The sequence below is a fragment of the Eptesicus fuscus genome, chromosome 10 (assembly GCF_027574615.1).
Source record: "Eptesicus fuscus isolate TK198812 chromosome 10, DD_ASM_mEF_20220401, whole genome shotgun sequence".
NCBI classification, from domain to species: Eukaryota; Metazoa; Chordata; class Mammalia; order Chiroptera; family Vespertilionidae; genus Eptesicus; species Eptesicus fuscus.
The window spans coordinates 27038918-27048294 of record NC_072482.1 but is presented as its reverse complement, the minus strand read 5'-3'; positions in this window follow the sequence as shown (position 1 = coordinate 27048294).

Genomic DNA, 9377 nt, shown 5'->3' with positions numbered 1-9377 from the left:
ACCTTACAATGTACATCTGCTACTTAGATAAATATTATCTTTAAATTGTGCTAATCTCATTAAAACACACTGCTTTATACAATGCCAATAAAATGTCAGACTAGACTAAAACAAGATATGCCACATGGAGGAAATAGTCTATTTTGAAATTATTTACATATTGGAGAAAGAAAGTCTTCAATTTTTAAATAAAATTTCTGAATAGGGATTCACAACCTATAATCAGCAAGTATAAATTCCCACAAAGCCACAGCTCATTCTTAGCACTAAAACTTTCTAAAAGCCAACTGCAAGTAAATGTAATTGTAACATATATTTCTTGAGAATTTCCCACCGGCTGTGGGGCATGAGTTTGGGGTTCAATTGCTAGTGTTTGCACTTAGTATGTGACCACTATTTAAACTCTATAATATTCAGTTTCATTGTTTTAAAGCAAGATAAATACCATATAATTTTAATTATATGTGGAATCTGAAAAACAAAACAAACAAACAAAACAGAAACATAATCATAGAATCAGAAAACAAATAGATGGTTGCCAGATTTGGGGAAGGAGACTAGGGGGATGGGTGTAAAAGGTAAGGGGCTTAAGAAGCAAAATTACCAGTTATAAAAATAGTCATGTTGATGTAAAGTACAGCATAGGGAAAAAACTTGAAACAAACTAAATGTCTATCAATATGTAATAACTATGTATGGTGTCAGATGGGTACTAGATTTATTAGTGTGATTACTTAGTAAGTTATATAATGTGTAAGCACTGGGTTGTGTGCCTTAAACTAAACTAATACAATACAATACAATACAATACAATACAATACAATACAATACAATACAATATAATATAATATAGTGTAACTAGTGGCCTGGTACACAAAATTTGTGCACATTAAAAGGGGATTAATTAGAGGAAATATTTTAATATTGCTATTTGCCCTTTCTCTATAATAGAAGTGTCAAAGATGAAAGAAAATTAGTAAAATGTATATGAAAATCTTCCTCCTGTCAGAGTCTGGGGCGCACTACAGGATCCAGAGTCAAGTCCCCGCCTACCTGCAGCACCTCAAAATTGTGTGAGACCCAGACCCAGCCGGTCCCACCCTCATTGGGCGAGATCCAGACTCAGCCGGCCCCACCCTTGTCAAGCCTTGCTGGGCGGGAGGTGCAGCCTCAGGTCCCCCAGCGCATGCCAGGCAAAGGGTGCAGCGTGAGGTCCCCCAGCCCAGGCTGGGGCAGGATGTGCACCTTCAGGTTCCCCGTCAAACCCCGCTGGTCAGGAGTGCGGCCTCAGGTCCCCTGGCCTGGGCCGGGTTGGGGGCATGCCTTGACATCCCCCATCAAGCCCTGCTGGGTGGGGGCACAGCCTCAGGTCCCCCATTAAGCCCCGTTGGGTGGGGGGCATGGCTTCAGGTCCCCTGGCCAGGTGCCAGGGCAGGGGGTGCAGCCTGAGGTCCCTGTCAAGTCCTGCGTGGCAGGAGGTGTGGCCTGAGGTCCCTCATCAAGCCTTGCCAGGTGGGGGGCATGGCCTGAGGTCCCCTGCTCTGGCCCAGAGCCCCGCAGCCTCAGGTCCCTGCTGATTGCTTGTTAAGGCTTGTTACAGGAACTCGGCCTCCACTGTGGGTGCAGCCATCTTGTGTTACAGAAACCCCACCTCTGCTGTGGGTACCGCCATCTTTGTGACGGCATATGGTCAATTTGCATATTCCCTCTTTATATAGATAGATATAATAGAATATATATGATATAATATAATATTGTATTTATTTTTTAAACTATATTTTTAAAAAATCTAAAACACCCCACAATCCTATCTAATAAAAGAGTAATATGCAAATTGACCATCACTCCAACACACTAGATGGCTGCCCCCATGTGGTCAAAGATGGCTGCCCCCATGTAGACACAAGATGGCTGCCACAAGATGGCCAGCAGGGGAGGGCAGTTGGGAGGGACCAGGCCTGCAAGGGAGGGCAGTTGGGGGTGATCAAGCCTACAGGGGAGGGCAGTTAGGGGTGACCAGGCTGGCAGAGGAGGGAAGTTGGGGGCGACCAGGCCTACAGGGAAGGGCAGTTGGGGGGGACCCAGGCCTGCAGGGGAGGGCAGTTAGGGGTGACCAGGCCTGCAGGGGAGGGCAGTTAGGGGCAAACAGGCTGGCAGGGGAGCAGTTAGGCATCAATCAGGCTGTCAGGACAATGGTTAGGGGGTGATCAGGCTGGCAGGCAGAAGTGGTTAGGGGCAATCAGGAAGGCAGGCAGGTGAGCAGTTGGGAGCCAGCAGTCCTGGATTGTGAGATCCTACTGGGATTGGGCCTAAAGGGGTAGTCGGACATCCCTCGAGGGGTCCCAGATTGGAGAGGGTGCAGGCTGGGCTGAGGGACCACTCCCCGGCCCCCTGGTATGAATTTCGTGCACCAGGCCTCTAGTAAACAAATAAAACTAAATGAGAAAAAAGAGAAATAATTAATTCTTATGAAAAGTATGATAATTGAATGCATAAACTATATAAAATGTCTAACATCAAAAGTAATGTAACAAATACTTGGGATTGTCAGCAATACTGAAGTAACCTTAAGTATTTCTGGATCTGTGGAGTATTCCAGGGATGGCCTAAATACTTCAAGTTGCCACACCTACTATGAAAATGGCACCTCTGGTCCTCTGTATTTCTTCCATATTGGCTGACTTTCAAAGTGAGCTTTGGAATTAAGAGGTGTATGGTACAATAGTTAAGAACACAGGCTCAGCAAAGGGAACCTCACAGTCCTTTTCAGATTGGCAAGCGGCAGTGTGGCATGGAGAATATAGGACATGCAGCAAATTCTCAATAGACCTCAATTGAATGAAAGCTATTGTTTAAGATTTAAAATATGAAACTCAAAAAAGTGCCTGGATCAGAGTGGTGCAAATTTGAAATATTGAAATTACATGATAAACAGAATGTGACAACTGGTAAAGACCAGGAAAGAGAGATCCATGTTGAATTTAAATGCAAATTTTTTTTCTCTCATCAGATTCTTTAGAAAGACACTCTACACCTTTAAATCACAACCTCACAGGCGAGTATTACTATGTTGTTGCATACACATAGACTAAATTAATAAGAAAAAAGTGTAGTTTTATTATTTTGCAGCAAAGCATCTTGCTGTCTTTTTAAAATAGCATAAAGAACAGCTATGGGTTATATCCTGATAAACCCACGTAAATTGAAAATATTGTAAGTTGAAAATGCATGTAATACACCTAACCTACTGGACATCATTTCTCACTCTAGCTTACCTTAAATGTGCTCAGAACGCTTACATTAGCCTACAGTAGGGCAAAAATCAACCTACACAAAACCGATTTTATAATAAAGTGTTGAATATCTCATATACTAGTAATTCATTACTTTATTTTGAAGAAAGAGTTATCGTATACTTCGGGAAGCTTATGGTGAACATACTCCATCTCAAGATATTTGTGAACGCTGGTTTAAACACTTTAAAAGTGATGATTTCGATGTGAAACACAAAGATGTCCAGGTCAACTGAAAAAGTTTCAAGACCAACAATTACAAGCATTATTGGATCAAGATGCGTGTCAAACTAAAAAAACAACTTGCAGAAAGATTAAACATTGCTCAGCAAGCAATTTCTGATCATTTACATGCAATGGGAAAGATTTTAAAGGAAGGAAAATGGGTGCCATATCAACTGAACCAAAGACTAATGGAAAACCGAAAAGTCATCAGTAAAATGTTGCTTCAATGGCACAAAAGAAAGTCTTTTTTTGCATCGAATTGTGACTGGCGATGAAAAGCAGATTTATTTTGAGAATCTCAAATGCACAAAACCATGGGTTGATCCAGGTCAACCATCAACATCGACTGCAAGGCCAAATCGCTTCGGAAAGAAGACAATGCTCTGGGTTGGGTGGGATCAGGAAGGTGTGGTGTATTATGAGCTTTTAAAACCAGGTGAAACCATTAATACTGATCACTACTGATGACAAATAATCAATTTGAACCACGCTTTGATCGTGAAACAACCAGAATGTTCCCGAAGACACGGCAAAGTAATTTTGCTTCATGATGACGCACCATCACACACTTCAAAACCAGTTAAAGACACGTTAAAAGATCTTGCCTGGGAAGTATTAACCCACCCGCTGCATTCACCAGACTTTGCTCTTTCAGATTAGCACTTGTTCCGATTGATGGCATATGCACTTTCTGAGCAGCACTTCAAAAAGTAAGAAGAAATGGAAAATTGGGTCTCTGAATGGTTTGCCTCAAAACAAGTAAAGTTCTTTTGGGACAGTATCCACAAATTACCTGAAAGATGGGGGAAATGTGTAGCTAGTGATGGGCATTACTTTGAATAAAGCACTTTTGATGTTTATCTTGAAATTATCGTGTCTTCTTTGATTACAAAATCCGCACTATTAACTGGTACAACTAGTACAGGAACAAGGGAATGGATTTTCATGAGAACCGTGAAATGTGGGTTCAAGCATGACATATTAAGCACTGGGGAAAGTATTAATTTATGACAACCTTCCAGACTTCCTGCCAGGACACCTCCCATCCTTAGAAAGTAGGGTTCCCATATATTGGGGACATAATTATACGAAAAATGATTATTGTTTATCTGAAATTCAAATTTAGCTGGGTGACCTGTTATTTGCTAAATTTGGCAGCCCCATGGGGACAGTAAGGTACGTAGTGTTAAAGGACCACACAGCCAGAGGAGTGAAAGCGAATATAAATGTCCCATTGAAATGGACTCTTAAGAGCAGCAGTGTCCCCAGGAGCCTCTGCTGCTCCTTTTGTGAGAACCACATAAAGTGAGTCTGAGAGAGTAACCTGCTCCATCTCAAAAAGACCACTGGCACCCACTTGGGTTCCTCCTTACTACGCTGCAGCGGAAAGTATCTTCTGGAACGCACTCCACGTTATTCATTTTTTGTTGCTGTTACCGTGCTAAGTAAAATTTAAATGCCAATCAAAAATTTAAAAATATTGTGGAACAATAAGAAATGACCTGCATTCCAATTTAAACAGACACATCATTTAATTCCTTCATTGAATTAATAATGTTCAAGATAGACTCTCAGATGTCTTGTCTGATACAAGTTGGTACAGTACTAGTTGCTTTCTTTTTTTTGACCATAGTCTTTGAGGAGTTGAAGATTTTAAAGTGAAAAAAAAAATGTGTTTATAAGCTGATGTTTCAGTTCAAATAGGATCTGCAATTTCAACATGTGAGCATTCATGTGCTGGTAAAGTCTCATTAAAATTACTGTAGAATTTGTGGTTTCTGGGTTCATCTTTGTTTTTTATTTAAACACACAGGTTAAAAAAATTCTTCCTACTTTTTTCATTTCAAATTGCATGAGTTGGCTCTGTGAGTCATTATAAATAGATGGTATTTCACCCGTGAAGGGTGAGTATAATGTTTTTGCCCTCATGAAACATGTAGCTCAGGTTTTGAAAGCTTTTTCTTTTTATTAAAGGGGAGTAAAAAACTCTCCTTACAGATAACCTATCCCACTTATCTTATTAGGATTCTGTGCAGATGAATAATTTAGACCTGTTATCTTTGAGTTCTTGAAATAAGATTGCATAATCACCTGAATTACCTTTTAGTTCCTCAAGTCCAGAGAATTCTATAATGCTCTATAAGTTCACTATGAATGCTGTGATGAGAAATTTGAATGCCAATTTAGTACAATAACAAAATATATATTAAATTATTATATTTCAGTGCTAAGAACCGACATTGCTTGTATTACTAATGCTTTTGAAGTTATAGGTAATGTGCTGCATATTCATCTCGCATGTAATAGTAGAAAGAACACTGGACCAGAACCATAACAGTTTGGATCATAGTCCTGGCTCTGGAGGTTTTGAATAGCTAATCTTGTTGGAAGATCCCTTTAGCATTACTCAGTTTAGTTCTCTGATTTATGGGTTTTACTAAGAAAATTAAAAAAAATGGGTTAGCAACTTTTAATTTAGTCAATAAAACATTAAAATATGGTACTGGCAACTATAACTAATCTTTACAAAGAGAGAATTTTAACACACACACAAATATACACACACACACACAAAGTCATGAATTCACTAATGCAAAATAAATTATGATTCTCTAGACTGAATAAATTTGGCTTTATTTTTTAAAAAACACCCTAGAGAGAAGAGTGGAAGAAGAAAAATTTTTTCCCTTTTATCCTCATATTTACTCTTTTTCCATCTCATCACTTATGGAAAAGAAGGGGATTTATTTTAAAGACATACTTTATTAACATAATACTATATAAATTTAATCTAGGAGAGGCAAGCAATATTGGCAAGAGAAAGATATGTTTGTCTCGTAGATACCTCAATTTGAAGGTCCTAATTTCTCTCCAGTGACATACACTGGGGACCTAACATAACACGTTCAGAGAGGACCTGGAAAACTGGAAGAAGAGCAGAGGAGAAAAAAAGATTAAGAAGATCACGAGGGACAGGATGGTTAAGGGAGGGAGAAGAGGGAAAGGGAAGTGAATAGAAAAGGGGGAGATAACAGATACAGAGGCAGACACTGAATTGACTGAATGTTAAGTTGGAAGAAAAGTAAAAATATCATTTGGGCAATATATATGACATTTGTTTCATAATTTGATATACTTCTGGGCAATCGATTGCTCATGAACCACTCCTAGGGTATTTATAACACTTTTTCTCCTGGTTGTTGAAAACTTTGTCAAGGACTAGCATTTGGGATCTACTGATTCAAAGTATTTCTAGCCTGCAAGAAGGTCAAGCTTTCACATTCCACATGCTTTTATTCTCTATCTCAGATGTCCATTCTTTATCTAGATCATTTCTATTCATTTTCCATGATTCATTGCAAATAGTAATTCTCCAAAAAAACCTTCTTAGCTTCTTTTTCTAAATCTGATGCCCTTCCTCTGTGCTGTCATAGTACCCTTGTCATTTTTAGCTTCTTTTTATGATACTGAATCACACTTTCTTGTTTTAATTGTATTTTACTTATGTATAAAATTCCTGACAGTAAGGACTGTATCTTAACTGTTTTTGCACTTCACTATGTGTTGAATGAATAAACACTGTTTCACATTCATGAGTCATTAAGCTTGCTATTTCCCTGCCTACAACGCCTTCCTTCTTGTTTGCTGGAAAATTTCTCCTTATATGTTTTAACTAGAGGCCTGGTGCATGAAAATTCGTGCACTGGAGGGGGTGTCCCTCAGCCTGGACTGCCCCCTTCACAGTCTGGGAGCCCTCAGGGGCGGGAGGCAACCCGACAATCAGGGGGAAAGGCAATGCCCCATCACACCTCTGCTGCTGCCACTGCTGGTAGTGCAAGCCTCAGCCGGCCCTGGTTACCTGAGCCTTGGGCGGCCCTGGGAGGCTGGGAAGCCTCCATCCGAGGCTTGCCTGAACCTCAGGCCTGCCCTGGGTAGCTGGTGGGCTGAGGGGACTGGGGGACTCCGGAGGCAGGCGCATGACAAGGCTAGGCCTTCCTGGGGGTGGGCCTGGCCTTGCTGCATGCCTGCTGCCCTGGTGGGGCTGAGGGGACTGGGCGCTGCCATCTTGTGGCTGTGGGCACCGCCATCTTTGAGAGCATGGCAGTCAATTAGCATATTCCCTCCTTATTGGCTATGGGTGCCACCATCTTTGAGGGCAGGGCAGTCAATTAGCATCTTCCCTCCTTATTGGCTGTGGGCGCCACCATCTTTGCGATGATGTGAGGGTCAATTAGCATATTCCCTCTTTATTAGATAGGCTATCCTTCATGTTAAACTGATTGTTAGGTCGCCAGAGGCCAGAGTGGTGAGGGATTACGAATTTATTCCATCATCCGCACACCAGGTGTGTGCTGAGCCTGGATGGCTCCAGCACCCAGTGATGGGAGTCAGGGGCTTTTAAAGGACTTTTGGCGGGCTTTTTTCTGGGTGGAGACTTCTTTATGCATACCCAGAGGGGAGATAATGGAATGTGGTCACCACAAGTGAAATGTGGTCACAGGGAATGTCCATAGTGAAATGACCTGAAAAGGCAGTTCCCAGGGGAGGGGTATCAATTCAATTGCTCGATCAAACCTAACATTGATCTGCAAATCTTTCTTTAACTCTTCTCTCACTGCAGCAGATTTGATGATTTGGCCCTCTGCCCTAATTTTGTACTTTTCATTAAAGAATAATTTTCAAAATAATAAAGTTATGTCTCTCATTTAAATGTAAAATAAAACACATGTGAACTATTTATCTAAGTCATCAATTAATAAGTGAACCAGTAAGATGGCACAACAACTTCAAATGAGAATTGGATTTATGTGTCTCCTGGACAAATCCATTTGCATTGCCCAGCACAGGAACCATTTACACTACTGTGGACGAGGAATATCTGCACTGCCATTTGTTTTCTAGAGGTTAATTTCCATCTCTACAGAGCTGTAGAATATTCTAGTCAAAGACAATGATAGACACAGGTTCTTATAGAACCATATAACCTTCAACATTCCACTGAAAGGACATTCAATAATCCTTTTGCCCATAAGAAAGTCATTCACGTTTCCCCAACACTTATAATAGTATATTATTAAGTTTTCACCCTTTTGAAATTATTTTCCTATTCCTCTCCCTGCCCCATCTGCTCCCCCAGTAAGCCCTTTAGGAAAAAGACTTGACCCTAAACTCTTCTCTGGGCTGAGTAAAAAATTTACTACCACCGCCCCCCTTTTTTAAAAAATTGTCTTTATTATTGAAAATGTTACAGATGTCCCCTTTTCTCCCCATTGGTTCCCCCCCCCACTATCCCCTCTTCCCCCCAGGCTTTCATGGCACCATCGTCTGTGGCCATAGGTTATGCATTTATGCATATAAGTCCTTGCTTGGCTGAAACCAGCTACTACAAAGAAGGTCAATTAATTAATAAGCTAAAAGTAAAATGTGAGTAACTTTTAAATCCTAATTGTGAGAAAGCATTGGAGAATCGGCAAGATTAATAGGTAATTCTTGCAGTTCATTTTTTCAGTGTCTTTATTTAATCCCCCAATGCTTACAGCTAGTTTAAGCTCATTTCTCTTAGATAGGGAGAGAATGGAGGATTCTGTAAGGAGCTGAGCACATGAGGAAAGATAGAGATGATGGTAACAAAAGTAATAGTAACCAGAAAAAATAACTAATGTTAGAGAATCTACCACGGGCCAGGCCCTTCACAATGTAGTTTTGTTTTCATTTGAGATTGGACTGTTATTAGCATCCTCTAGAAGGGAGCTTAAGTAACCTGTGGAAGACCATACAGGAATTAAGTGGCGGAGTAGGGTTTAAAACCAGCACAATCAGATTCTGAGCTTTTAACCATTAAGCATTGCCTGGGAACAG